The sequence below is a fragment of the Myotis myotis genome, unplaced genomic scaffold (genome assembly GCF_014108235.1).
Source record: "Myotis myotis isolate mMyoMyo1 unplaced genomic scaffold, mMyoMyo1.p scaffold_m19_p_1, whole genome shotgun sequence".
NCBI lineage: Eukaryota > Metazoa > Chordata > Mammalia > Chiroptera > Vespertilionidae > Myotis > Myotis myotis.
Genome location: NW_023416313.1, coordinates 103,707,802 through 103,721,864, shown reverse-complemented (window position 1 = coordinate 103,721,864; position 14,063 = coordinate 103,707,802). Strand labels below are relative to the sequence as shown.

The window sequence follows — 14,063 nt, the reverse complement described above, 5'->3', positions numbered from 1 at the left end:
AGGTTTCTGGCTCTTTTTATATTTCTAAAGAGCCAACTTCAAGTGACAATGGTTCCAAGTTTATCTAGACTAAGTCATTTATTTTCTCTCTTCAGAAAATAGCTATTGAACCGAAACAGCAAACTAATCTTCAAGTTCTGAAACTATAATTGTCCACAGCTGTGATTAGAGGGATGAATTGCTTGTCTATATAGTATTTTAGATGCATTGGTAAAGAAATGGAAATCTTTTGCTTTGTGATACAAATGATAGTGTATATGAACTGAATAAAATATGTGGCAACTCTAGGTAAGTAATTGCTATCTTTAAAAGACTTCTTTGAAAAATAATTGAAACCTATATGATCCTATTAACCAATGTCATCCAAATAAATTTAATAAAAAATTAATTGAAATGTGTGAAATTAGTGGAAGATGAAGCTAATGTACAGACAAAAGCAATTTGGGAAAGATAGATATGGTTTAAAAGTTTAGTATTTCTAAATTCTATCCATTCAGAAACTTATTTGAATGTTGATACAGGGCTGATTTGAAATGGGTAAAGTTTCTTTTGTGTCAATAAAAAGATCAATTATAGATAATTTGGAAAAATGGTCTTTTCAGTTTGAAACAAATGAAAGAGATATTAAATATGAAATCTATAAACAATACTTAGAGTGACAAGGAAATGTTTCTTATTTGATGATTATTGTGATTTAACTTGATTTCTGAATAGCTGATAAAGAATAATAACAGCTGCCTGGCCAGGTGGCTGTGTTGCTGGTGTGTTGATCACATACATGAAAAGATTGTGGTTCAATTCCAGGTCAGGGCACAACCTAAGTTTCAGGTTGATCGCTGGTCAGGGTACATACTGGAGGCAACTGATGAATGTTTCCCTCTCACCTGGATGTGTCTCTTTCTCCCTTCTCTCTCTCTTTTCTCTCTCTCTCTCTCTCTCTCTCTCTCTCTCTCTCTCTCTCTCTCTATATATATATATATATATATATATATATATATATATATATATATATGTCTTTGGGTGAGGATTAAAAACAAAAGAATAATAACAGTTGACATTTTAGTTTTAGGTCACTTCCAGGCAACAGACCTGCCTAGAAGTCTTGTGATTCACGACAGTTCTGCATGATGAGGAGCATAATGAAGTTATTATAAGAGTTATTAATGATCACATACCAAACACAAAGGTGATATACAAATATGTGTCATTGGAAATTTGGCTAATTTTACTTCAGAATCAAATTCCTACATTATGGAACTGTAAAGGGTGACCTGACAACTTTTTTAGATGAAGGTGTAGTCTCTCATTTAAATAAATACAAACATATTTAAATATATTAAACAGCCTTACTTTTTCAAAATTCTTTATTTTCAAATAGATTACATGCCTCAAATTATTTAATTTTTATGACTAATCATGAAGAAGAATTGATAACTGATTCAAATGAGGAAACTAAGGCCTAAAGATTTCAAAGATTTTTTCACAAGGGCACAAATCTTGATGGTATAGCATAGTTATTGGAGGCGTTATTTATGTTTTCATTTTTTTTTCTTTCTGTCTTATTTATTTATTTATTTATTTATTTATTTATTCATTTATGTATTTATTATTGACACTATTATATATGCCCCCCCTTACCCACCTCAACCCAGCTGCTGTTCTCCCCCCACCCCATCCCCGGCCCCTCTGGCTATCCATTCTTTTTTCTTTCTATTTCTCAAGCTGGATAATCTCAATTGACTTTACTGATTCTTTTCACTGCCATTTAAAATTTGGTGGTTTGGGGCCCCTCCATTAAAATTTTCATTTTAGTTATTATATTTTTAAACTCTGGAATTTCTATTTTTTAATAACTTCTAAATTTTTATTGACATTCTATATTTGCTGATGCACCATTCTCATACTTTCTTTATATGTGTTCTCCTTTAATTTTTGAATTTATTTAAAATACCTATTTTAAAGAGCCTCTCAATACATCCAATATTGGTGTTATTCAGAAAAAAAAAAATCTTGACTGCTTTTTTTCCCCTTTCATGGGCCATACTCTTATTTATTTCCAATAATTCCATTTTCTTCTTTTATATTAATAATATTTTTTTTATTTTTCAATTAGAATTGAGGTACAGTGTAGTTTTAGGTGCACAACACAGTGATTGGACATTTATATAGCTTACAAAGTGATCATCTGGATACATCTAGTACCATCTAACACCATATATAGTTACAATATTATTGGCTATTGGCTTTTGAGAAGTGTAATTTATATCCCCATGACTATTCTGCACCTGTTAATTTGTACTTCCTTTTATTGTTAATTCTTATTGTTGAAAGTGTTACATATGTCCCCTTTATCCCCCATTGTCCTCTCTCAGCCCTCCTCTACCCCCAGCCCAGGTCTTCACTCTCCTACTGTTTGTGTTCATCGGTTATGCTTATATGCATACGAGTTATTTGGTTGATCTTCCCCCATCCTCCCCTGCCTTCCCTCTGAGGTTTGACGTTCTGTTCGATGCTTCTCTGCCTCTGGATCTATTTTTGTTCATCAGTTTAGGTTGTTCATTATATTCCACAAATAAGTGAGATCATGTGATATTTATCTTTCTCTGACTGGCTTATTTCACTAAGCATAATGCTCTCCAGTTCCATCCATGCTGTTGCAAATGGTAAGAACTCCTTCGTTTTTACCACAGCATAGTATTCTATTGTGTAGATGTACCACTTTTTTTTATCCACTCATCTGCTGATGGGCACTTAGGCTGTTTCCAGATCTTAGCTATGGTAAATTGTGCTGCTATGAACATAGGGATGCATATATCCTTTCTGATTGGTGTTTCTGATTTATTGGGGTATATTCCTAGAAGTGGGATCACTGGGTCAAATGGAAGTTCCATTTTTAGATTTTGAGGAAACTCCATACTGTTTTCCACAGAGACTGCAGCAGTCTGCATTCCCACCAGCAGTGCATAAGGGTTCCCTTTTCTCCACATTCTCGCCAGCACTTGTCATTTGTTGATTTAGTGATGACAGCCATTCTGACAGGTGTGATATGGTACTTCATTGTCATTTTGATTTTCATCTTTCTGATGATTAGTGAGTTTGAGCATTTTTTCATATGCCTCTTGGCCTTCTGTATGTTGACTTTTGAGATGTGTATATTTAGGTCCTTTGCCCATTTTTTTTTATTGGATTGTTTATCTTACTTTTGTTAAGACAGTGGTCGGCAAACCGTGGCTCACAAGCCACATATGGCTCTTTGGCCCCTTGAGTGTGGCTCTTCCACAAAATACCACATGTGGGCATGCACATACAGTGCAATTGGAACTTCATGGCCCATGCACAGAAGTTGGTTTTCGGCCTGGGCGAGTCTATTTTGAAGAAGTGGCGTTAGAAGAAGTGGGGGGTGCCGGTCTGTCCGGTGGCGGGAGATGCAGAGCAGGCGGGCCGCGGGATACGCAGCGCGGGGGAGGCACTCGCAATTCATGGAGGAGTTGAGTGAGCCAGTCAGTCAGCAGTCTCATTGTGCAGTGGTTAGTGCTAGTCGTGTCTGCAAATCGTGCGCGGGTGACAAAAGTACCTACTCGAAGCATAAAGTTACCTGTATTTTTCCAACCAGCTGCAGATCTTACAGGTGTTTTTGTCATCAATTTAAGAATTGTAATTATTTTGTGTTGGTGGCTTTATTATTATAAAATGAAACATTTTTTTAGGTGCCCTGTTTGACATGGCTACAAAGAAGAAGCAAAGAAAAACGGAAGACGAAAACCATGAATTTAAAGTTGAATGGACCGAGACTTTCACATTTATTGAAAACTTAAATGGCCTTCTAACCTATCTTATTTGTCAGGAAAAATTGGTGCATAACAAGAAATCAAATTTGGAGAGACATTTTACAACTAGACACGTGTCATTTAGTACTAAATATCCTGTCGGTGATGCAAGGAAGAAAGCAGTTGAGGAACTCCAGAAGAGTCAAGAAAAATCAAGTTCTGTATTTAATTACTGGATGCAATCTTCCAACAATGTTAATATTGCAAGTTTTGTGGTTAGTCAAGAGATTGCTAAGAGAGGAAAACCATATACAGCCGGCAAATTCATAAAAAGTTGTTTTATAAATGTATCCGAAGAGCTATTTCGGCATTTTAAGAACAAAGCAGATATTCTTAAAAAAAAAAAAAAAAAAAAAAAATTAAAGAGTTACCATTGTCTGCTAAAACAGGGAAAGATAGAACAGTCAAAATGTCTTCGAATATAACCAACCAGGAAGTCAAAGATCTTAAATTGGTTTCATCTTTATCAATAGCAGTTGACGAGTCTTGTGACATAAATGATACAGCGCAAGTTTGACTTTTTGTACGATTTATTTCATCTACAGGTCCTAAAGAAGAACTTTTAGGATTATTGCCACTCACAGGTCAAACACGTGGAGAGGATATAGCAAATGCTGTGATTGAGTACATTGAAAAACATCATATTCCACTCGATAAAATTGTCTCAATTTCAACAGACGGGTCGAAAAGTATGAATGGCTTAAGAAATGGGTTTCTTGCTATTTTGAAAGAAACAATTAATCACGAGATACTTACTTACCATTGCATCATTCATCAAGAAGCGCTCTGTGCGCAGACATTTCCAGAAGAAATTTGCAAAGTTATGGAATTGGTGATTAAGATTATCAACTCCATTATAGCTAAAGCTCTTAATCATCGCCAATTTAAAGAACTTTTAGCTGAAATGGAGAGTGAGTACACAGATCCTCTGCTGCATAACAAGGTACGTTGGTTATCAAGAGGAAATGTTTTGAAACGTTTCGCTTCCTCATTAAGAGATATTAAAGCATTTCTCCTTGAGAAGGGTGTTCACTATCCAGAACCGATGAATGATCAGTGGATCCAAAAATCTTATTTCATGGTAGACATTGCATCTCATCTAAATCAGCTTAATCGTAAACTACAGGGGAAAGGAAATAGTTTTTTCGATGTTAGAAGTTAATTCATTCAAAAACAAATTATCTCTTTTTGCTCAAGATTTTGAAAGAGAAACTTTGATTCACTTTCCAAGCCTGTTGAAACATCGCCAAGAAAATAATTCTGATATTGACATTTGCTATTTCAAAACAATACTTTTAAATATGAGGGAAGCTTTTCTCAACAGGTTTCAGGAATTCAGAAACAGCAAAGCGATGTTAGCCTTTGTTAAAAAACCCCTCAATGCTACTGCAACAGAATTAATTTTTTCTCCCTTTAATATTCACATTGGCAACTTTGAAATGCAATTGCTGGATTTAAAAAACCAAGAACTGTGGAGCTCGAAATTTGAACGTCTTTGTGCTGATATAGAAATATTGGAGAAAAACAAATGTGAACTTAGTTCACAGCACAAGTGGTCTGCTTTGAAAGACCTGGAGAAGGAAGATATGATGATTTTTAACACCTGGAATAGTATTCCTGACTCATATAATCAACTGAAAAATCTAGCGCTTGCTGTTCTTTCCTTATTCCGGTCTACATATTTATGCGAACAATCATTTTCAAGCATGAACCTCATCAAGAGTAAATTGAGAAGTTGTCTTATTGATGAGAACCTGGAATTGTGCCTAAAATTAAAAACAACAACATAGAGACCTGACTTACCCAAACTTTCCAAGGAGATGCAAGGCCATTGTTCACATTAGTGTTTGTCAGTCATTGTCATGATTTAATTTTATGGATATTGTAAGGTAAATTGTAAGGAATTTAATTTTATCAATAAATAATATCATTATTAAGTATGATATCAAGTTTTGTTTAACGTACCTATAGTTTAACTAAGACTTAAAACTTTAAGTAAAGTTTATTAAGTTAATTTTAGGGAACATTGTGGAGTGAAAGAAGATGTAGTGTCGAGGATTGAGAAAGGTATGTTGAGGTGGTTTGGACATATAGAGAGGATGAATGAAAGGAGATAGACGAAACAAGTATACAAGATGAGTGTGGATGCGAGAGTTGGAAGGGGTCGACCTCAGCAAACATACCTCAATCAGATTGAGGACGTTTTTAGCAAAGGCCAGCTTAGGAGTACCCTAATTAAGTTAATAACAATATACCTACCTATATAGTTTAAGTTTAAAAAATTTGGCTCTCAAAAGAAATTTCAATCGTTGTACTGTTGATATTTGGCTCTGTTGACTAATGAGTTTGCTGACCACTGTGTTAAGATGTACTAGTATGAGTACCTTATAAATGTTGGAGATTAAACCCTTAATCAGAGATAACATTGGCAAATATGTTCTCCCATGCAGTGGGCTCTCTTGTTATTTAGTTGATGGTTTCTTTTTGCTGTGTAGAAGCTTTTTATTTTGATGTGGTCCCATTTGTTTATTTTTTCCCTAGTTTCCATTGTCCTAGGAGATGCATTGGTAAACATATTGCTATGAGATATGGCTGATATTTTGCTGCCTATGGATTCTTCTAAGATTTGTATGGTTTCCCATCTTACATTCAAGCCTTTTATCCATTTTGAGTTTATTTTTGTGTATGGCGTAAGTTGGTGGTCTAGTTTCATTATTTTTCATCTTCTGAATTACATTTAAATCTACTATATGGTATACATTTTTTGGATTGAACTGTTTGTAAAGGAGAGAGATTTGTTAACATATCTCATTAACGTAATGAATTTTCCAATTTTCCTCATAAGCTTTCAATTTTTGTTCAAAATATATATGTGCATTAAATCTTCTAAAATTATTAAATCTTCCAAATTATTAAAACATCTGTGTAATTATGTAGTAACTTACTATTTCCCTAATATTTTATGCCTTAAAGTCTATTTTTCAGGTATATCAGTCTACCTATTTTACCTTTATACATGTTAATATTTTTCAATATATGCTTTACTATCCATTTTATTGTGACCTGTTTTAAAGATCTTTCATAGATGAAAAAATTCTGAATTTCATTTTTAATCCAATTGGATAATCAGTATGTTAAAAATAAATTTAATGATTTTATCTTTATCATGATGTGCTTATTATGTTGTTTTATAATCATTCCACCCTTTTATATTTTATAGTTTTTGTCTTTTTAAATTAAACTTCACTTTTTAAAAACTGAGTTTTATGCTACTTATACTAGATTATTTTATTTATGTGTGGAAATTTTACATTATATTTCTTGTCTTTTAAAAATTATCCTTTAAATTTTTCCTAAACTAATTAAATTGATGGGTAATTATATCTTTTTTAAAAATTTTATTTTTCAATTATAATTTACATTGAATATTATTTTTATGCTAGTTTAGGTGTGCAGCATAGTGGCTAGACATATATTTTACAAAGCCAAAGAGTTTCCCTGAAATTTCCAGTACCCACCTATCACCATACAGTTATTATAATATTATTGACTATATTCTCTATGTCGTACTTTATATCCTCATGACTATATTGTAACTACCAATTTGTACTCTTAATCTCTTCACTTTTTTCCACCAGTTCCCCAATCCCTCTCTCCTCTGTCAACCATCAGTTTGTTCTCTCTGTCTGAGTTTGTTGCAGTTTTGTTTGCTCATTAATTTTGTTCTTTAGATTTCACATCTGGGTGAAATCATAAGGCATTTGTCTTCCTCTGACTGACTTATTTTACTGCATAATAGCCACCAGGTACATTCATTCTTTATTATGGCCAAGTAATATTCAATTGTATGTATATACCACCACTTTATAAAAATATATATTTTTATTAATTTCAGAGGGGAAGGGAGAGGAAGAGAGAGATAGAAACATCAATGATGAGAGGGAATCATTGATTGGCTGCCTCCTGCACACCCCCCACTGGGGACCAAGCCTGCAACCTAGGCATGTGCCCTTGACCCCAATAGAAGCCAGGACCTTTCAGTCCGCAGGCCGATACTCTATCTACTAAGCCAAATCAGCTAGGGCTATACCACCCCTTTAAAAAAAAAATCTCACCCAAGAATATATTTTACAAATTTTTAGAGAGAGGGAAAGAGAGAGAGAGAGAGAGGGAGAGAGAGAGGGAGAGAGAGAGAAACATTGATTGAAATGCTCCCATATGTGCCCCGACCAGGGATCTAACTTGCAACCTAGGTATTACCCTGACTGAGAATGAAGCCAGCAAACTTTCTGTGCACAGCACAGAACTCCAACCACCTGAGCGACACTGGCCCAGCCTGTACTACCATTTTTTTATCCACTTGTCTATTTAGGGGCACTTGGGCTGCTTCCACATCTTGGCTATTGTAAATAACACTGCAATGAACCTAGGGAAACAGATATTCTTTTGAATTAGTGTTTGGGTTTATCTATCTATCTATCTATCTATCTATCTATCTATCTATCTATATATCTATATATATCTATATATATAGATATATATAGATATATATAGATATATATATAGATATATATATAGATATATCTATATAGATATATAGATATATAGATATAGATATATTTATCTCTCTCTCTCTCTCTCTCTCTCTCTCTCTCTATATATATATATATATATATATATATATATATATTCAGAAATGGAATCACTGGACATAAGACCGTTCCAGTTAAAAATTTTTAGAAACCTTCATATTGTTTTCCATAGTGGCTGCACCAGTCTGCATTCCCATCAACAGTGCAGGAGGAGGGTTCTCTTTTCCCCTTCTCATAACACTTGCTTGTGGATTTATTGGTGATACCCATTCTGACGGGTATGAGGTGATATCTTACTGTGGTGTTTTATATTCATTTCTTTGATAATTACTAGTAGTGACATTGAGCATCTATTTATATGACTATTGGCCATTTGTATATCCTCTTTGGAGAAGTATTTATTAGGGTCTTTGCCTATTTTTTTAATTGGATCGTTTGTGCGTATTTTGTTTTGTTTTTGGTGTTCATTTTTATAATTTCCTTATACATTTTGGATATTAACCCTTCATCAGAAGTATCATTGACAAATTTGTTCTCCCACTCAGTAGGTTGTCTTTTCTTTTTGTTGATGGTTTCCTTTTCTGTGCAAAAATTTCTTAGTTTAATATAATAGCTAATGGATGTAAATAAAATTTAATTAACTTGTCCATAGTCATTCACTTAGTAAATAGCAGACATGGAATTTAATATTGGCACACCTAGATAGAGTCAGTTTTGTTAAGATCTGGTTATCTACTTTCTACTGCTTTTGTTGCGACATCGGCAATCAGTCTAATTTTTGTTTTTCTTTTGAATATGAAATAATTTTAGTATCTTTTATTTTCATTTTTTATTCTTCCCTTTAGGCAAATAAGTATACAGATTGATTTATCCTACTTAACATATAATATACTTCCTATATTGATAAATTTATGGCTTTCTTTAGTTCTCATTTACTGTTACTACTTTTTCATATAATGCCTCTCATTTATTTCGGTATGTTATTTTTTAGAGATTCTGCCTAAATGTATGTCCTAACTTCTTGCTTTAACTCCATACATTATTGACTTCACTTTTATAAATTTCAGCAGCTTCAATTTCTGCTGTAGTTTTGGTAGTTACCTATGTTCCATTTCACAAGTCATTAATTCTCTGCTTAATTCTGTCTAATTTATTGTTCAACTTATCCACTGAGTACTTTTATTTTTAAAGTTTTAACAAACATATTTTCCTTATATAAAAACTTTTTTTACAAAAAATTAATCATATCTATAGTTTCTTGTGATGTGTTCATTTCATAACTCATCTTTTATTCTTTAAGAATTTCATACAGCCCAGCTGGCATGACTGAATGGTTGAGTGTCAACCTATGAACCAGGAGGTCACGGTTTGATTCCCAGTCAGGACACATGGCCAGGTTTCAGGCTAGATCCAAAGTGGGGGAGGGGGGGGGGCGTGCAGGAGGCAGCCAATCAATGATTTTCGCTCATCATTGATGTTTCTATCTTTCTCTCCATCTCTCTTTATCTCTGAAATTAATAACAATATAAAAATAATTTCATATGTGAATATTTTATATTATTTATCTGATAATTTGTGTGCTCAGAAAAACTATTAATTCAGTATTTAACATTGCTATTGCATCAAGCAATAACTTCTTTTATTTATAAACTAGAGGCCTGGTGCACAAAAATTTGTGCACTCGGGGGGGAGGGGGGTCCCTCAGCCTGGCCTGTGCCCTCTCACAGTCTGGGACCCCTCTGGAGATAACGACCTGCTGGCTTAGGCCTGCTCCCAGGTGGCAGAGGGCAGGCCCAAACCCTAGGTGCAGCCCCTGGTTGGGCTCAGAGCAGGGCCGATTGGGGAGTTGGGGCGCCGCCCTCTGTCAGGCACAGAGCAGGGCGATCAGGAGGTTGTGATGCCACCCTCAGTCACGCTCAGGGTAGGGCCAATTAGGGGGTTGGGGCACCGTGCCCTGTCACACTCAAGGCAGGGTCGATGGGGAGGTTGTGGCGCCACCACTTGTCACGCACAGAGCAGGGCCCATCAGGAGGTTGGGGCACTGCCCCCTGTCACTCACAGAGCAGGGCCCATCAGGGGGGTTGGAGCTCCGTACCCTGTCACTCACAGAGCAGGGGCCATCAGGGGGTTGGGGCACCGCTCTCTATCACCCACAGAGCAGGGCTGATCAGGGGGTTGGGGCGCTGCCACTGTCACACTCAGTGCAGGGCCGATGGGGAGGTTATGGCTCTACCCCGTCACACACACAGCAGGGCCCGTTGGGGGTGGGGGGGGTTGGGGCGCCGCACCCTGTCACACACAGAGCCGCAGGGCGATCAGGGTGTTGGGGAGCTCCCCCCTATCAGGCACAGAGCAGGGCTGATCAGGGGGTTGGGGCGCAGTCCCTGTCACGAACAGAGCAGGATGGATAGGGAGGTTGTGGCCCCGCCCCCTGTCACACACAAAGCCGCAGGGCAATCAGGGGGTTTGGGCGCTGCCCCCTGTCATGCAGATCCCGGTGCCAGGAGGCCTCACAGCTCCGCTGATCCCGGTGCTGGGAGGCATATTACCCTTTTACTATATAGGGTAGAGGCCTTGTGCACGGGTGGGTGCTGGCTCGTTTTCCCTGAAGGGTGTCCTGGATCAGGGTGGGGGTCCCCACTGGGGTGCCTGGCCAGTCTGGGTGAGGGGATGATGGCTGTTTGCAGCTGGTCACACATCATTCAGGGTGGGGGTCCCCACTGGGGTGCCTGGCCAGTCTGGGTGAGGGGATGATGGCTGTTTTCAGCTGGTCACACACCCTTCAGGGTGGGGGTCCCCACTGGGGTGCCTGGCCAGTCTGGGTGAGGGGCTGAGGGCTATTTTCAGGCTGGGGGTGACTGAAGCTCCCAACCGCTCCTTTTGTCTTTTTTTCTTTTTTTATTCTGGGCCAGCTTTAGCTTTGAGGCTTGGCTCCAGCTCTTAGGCCTCCACTGCTGAAAGTAGGTTTCTGGCCTTTGCTTACAATGTTGTGATCCTGCTGGCTGAAGCCGGGTGGACTAAAGCAGGTTTCTGGGGTTTTGTTTAGCTTCTATATTTGTTACATAGTTGCTTAGAGTTGCAGCTCAGAGGCCTGCAGCGGCAGGCGGGGAATGTTGGAGTCCTCCATCACTGAAGCAAGCCTCATGTTAGTTTCAAGCTGCCTGGCTGCTGGCCGCCATCTTGGCTGGCAGTTAATTTGCATATTGCCCTGATTAGCCAATAGGAAGGGTAGCGGTCGTACGCCAAGTACCATGTTTCTCTTTTATTAGATAGGATAGGAGTAGGATCACTTGGGCATTAGGGGCCATCCTAAGTTAAAATGTTTTGTAAATATCAATTTTCTATGAGAATGCTTCCATAATTTTTATTAGTTTTCTCAAGAAAGATGAGTCTTGGAGTTCTATAATTTAAGAAACATGCCTAAGTGTGGGGGTCATACATGACTACCTACCTATACCCATAAATTATTCTATGAACTTTACAGGTCAGTTGTCCAAATGTTGAAATAGGTTATACTGATTACAGAGTCAACTTTCCACAAATTTGAATATATCATATGTAGTCTCTTAAGTTGACACATGTCTTAAAGGGTCATAGGATATCCAGTATCTAAGAAAATGTGTGGATGCTCCTTTAGACTGGGGGTTCTCTCTCAGACTTGAACAGTGCTATAATAAACCTCTGAATTCTGCTTCTGTCATTCAGAATAAATGAATTTTACTACACATATCACTAAATATTATGTAAATTGTATCTTATAAATGACAAGATGGAAAACACATGAGAAATGATTTAATTTAGTAAATGAATTTATTGGTATAGAAATGAAAGCTTGAGATGTATTCTAATGAAAAATAAAATATGCCCATCAATAAAGAAATACAAACTTTGCAAAATGTTACAATTCTAGGGAATGTGAGGTATACCTGTTTAAACTCCTTGCTTTTACTATTTTCTAGTACTGTATTAGTGCTTCTCATCAAATGTAGCACTAAGGTTTAAGAGTACATAACATCTGTCCCCAGTCATAAAGTTTGTAAGGAAAAGGGTTTTAGTCAGAAAATTACATGCTAGCACCAGTCTCAGGAATTAAAAGATGTTACATCGAGGCCATTCATTCTTTTTTTTTTCTTTTCTTTCTCTTTCTTTTTTTAAATCAAGAGATAGAGGCCTTTTTAATCTTGAAGGATACAGACAAATTTCCCTCTCAAATGGCTTTACCCATTTATGCACTTCCACCGGAGGTGACACACTCATCCTCATCAATATTATCAGTGTTTACAGTTTTCTCAGTATGATAAACAAAAACATCTAGTTTTAATGTGCATATTCCTTGTTACTAATGATACTGAGCATTTTTTATGAGTCTGTTAGCCATTTATTTTTATTCCTTCATGTGTATTTTCACATTTCTCTATTGAGTTGTTTATCTTTGGATTCATAGCATCACACTTAATATATTCTGCATAGTACTACCTGTTATATATTTAGTAAATGCTCTTCCTATTATTTTGCTGCATTTTAACGTTATAATTCATTTTATAGTTACTGAGGACTTGCCTCCCTGGACAAGGTTACATTGTTTTAGCCACAGACTCCGAGACTCCCACACCCCCAACAGCTGGCTCCTGGACCCCTCATGACTCAGAGAGGGAAATCACTTGGGCCAGAGTCCCACTGCCTCAACCACAGACTCTGAGACACCCACCCCCACTGTCACAGGCTCCAGGACCCTCGTAGCAGAGCAATGCTACTCCAGCAAGAGTCACACAGCACCGGCCAAAGTCACAGTACCTGAGGCCATTCATTCTTTAAGGGTTCCTAAATATTGTATCCAAAAAAGTGAAACCTAGATTTGTTTCCATATCAGTTTCCGTATGAGAGTTTAAAACTCTGTCACCTGCTCTGCTCCTCCTTATTTTCTCTTTTGAGAAACAGAAAAAAAATATTAACATACCTACTAAACCACTTCATTGATCTTAGCATAAATCTTGATTTCAGAAATAAGAGTTTTACATAAATTATTCAAATAAGGAGCACACTCTGTTAAAAGTAATAAATCTGCTCTGTTATACCAGCTCACATGCTGAGCATAGCATTATTATTGTGGGGAAGTCAGGCAATATATAATGTTATTTAAAATGCAGCCTCTTTTCCTGCTGACTAAGTCTTGAATATCTATCATCTATCTATCTATCTATCTATCTATCTATCTATCTAGATATATATATATATACCAGAATTCAAAGTGGATCTTGAGAGAATAAAAACAAAGTAGAAAGTAGAAGTTAATGAGTAGAATTGAAATTTTTTTAACCTATGTCTCAGTTTGCTCGTCAAGTGGTTTAGATTAGACTAGATCTTTTCTAAAGACTCTTTTGCCTAATAATTACTATGATATATGTTTCAATGTGGGAAGGAGGTGGGAAGGAGTTCTTTCATTTTGTCATACACAAAGAATGGCTCTACTTAAACCAGATGGATGCTTTCATTATCACTGCAACTTTTCAGTGTAAGAAAAAGAATCTTGCCCTAAGTAGAAATATAGCTCCCTACTGACTGTAAAAATAATGTAGTTATGGTTGTAGCTAAAACACATTTTTCTCATTAGTGAATCACCAAGGGAATATATAGAATAGATGTT

At 36.7% G+C, this 14,063-nt stretch overlaps 1 pseudogene; it reads left to right on the top strand.

The window, feature by feature from the left end:
* Positions 1 to 4,236: 4,236 nt before the first annotated feature.
* On the top strand, positions 4,237 to 4,698 carry LOC118665078 (annotated as a pseudogene).
* The last annotated feature ends 9,365 nt before the right edge of the window (positions 4,699 to 14,063 follow it).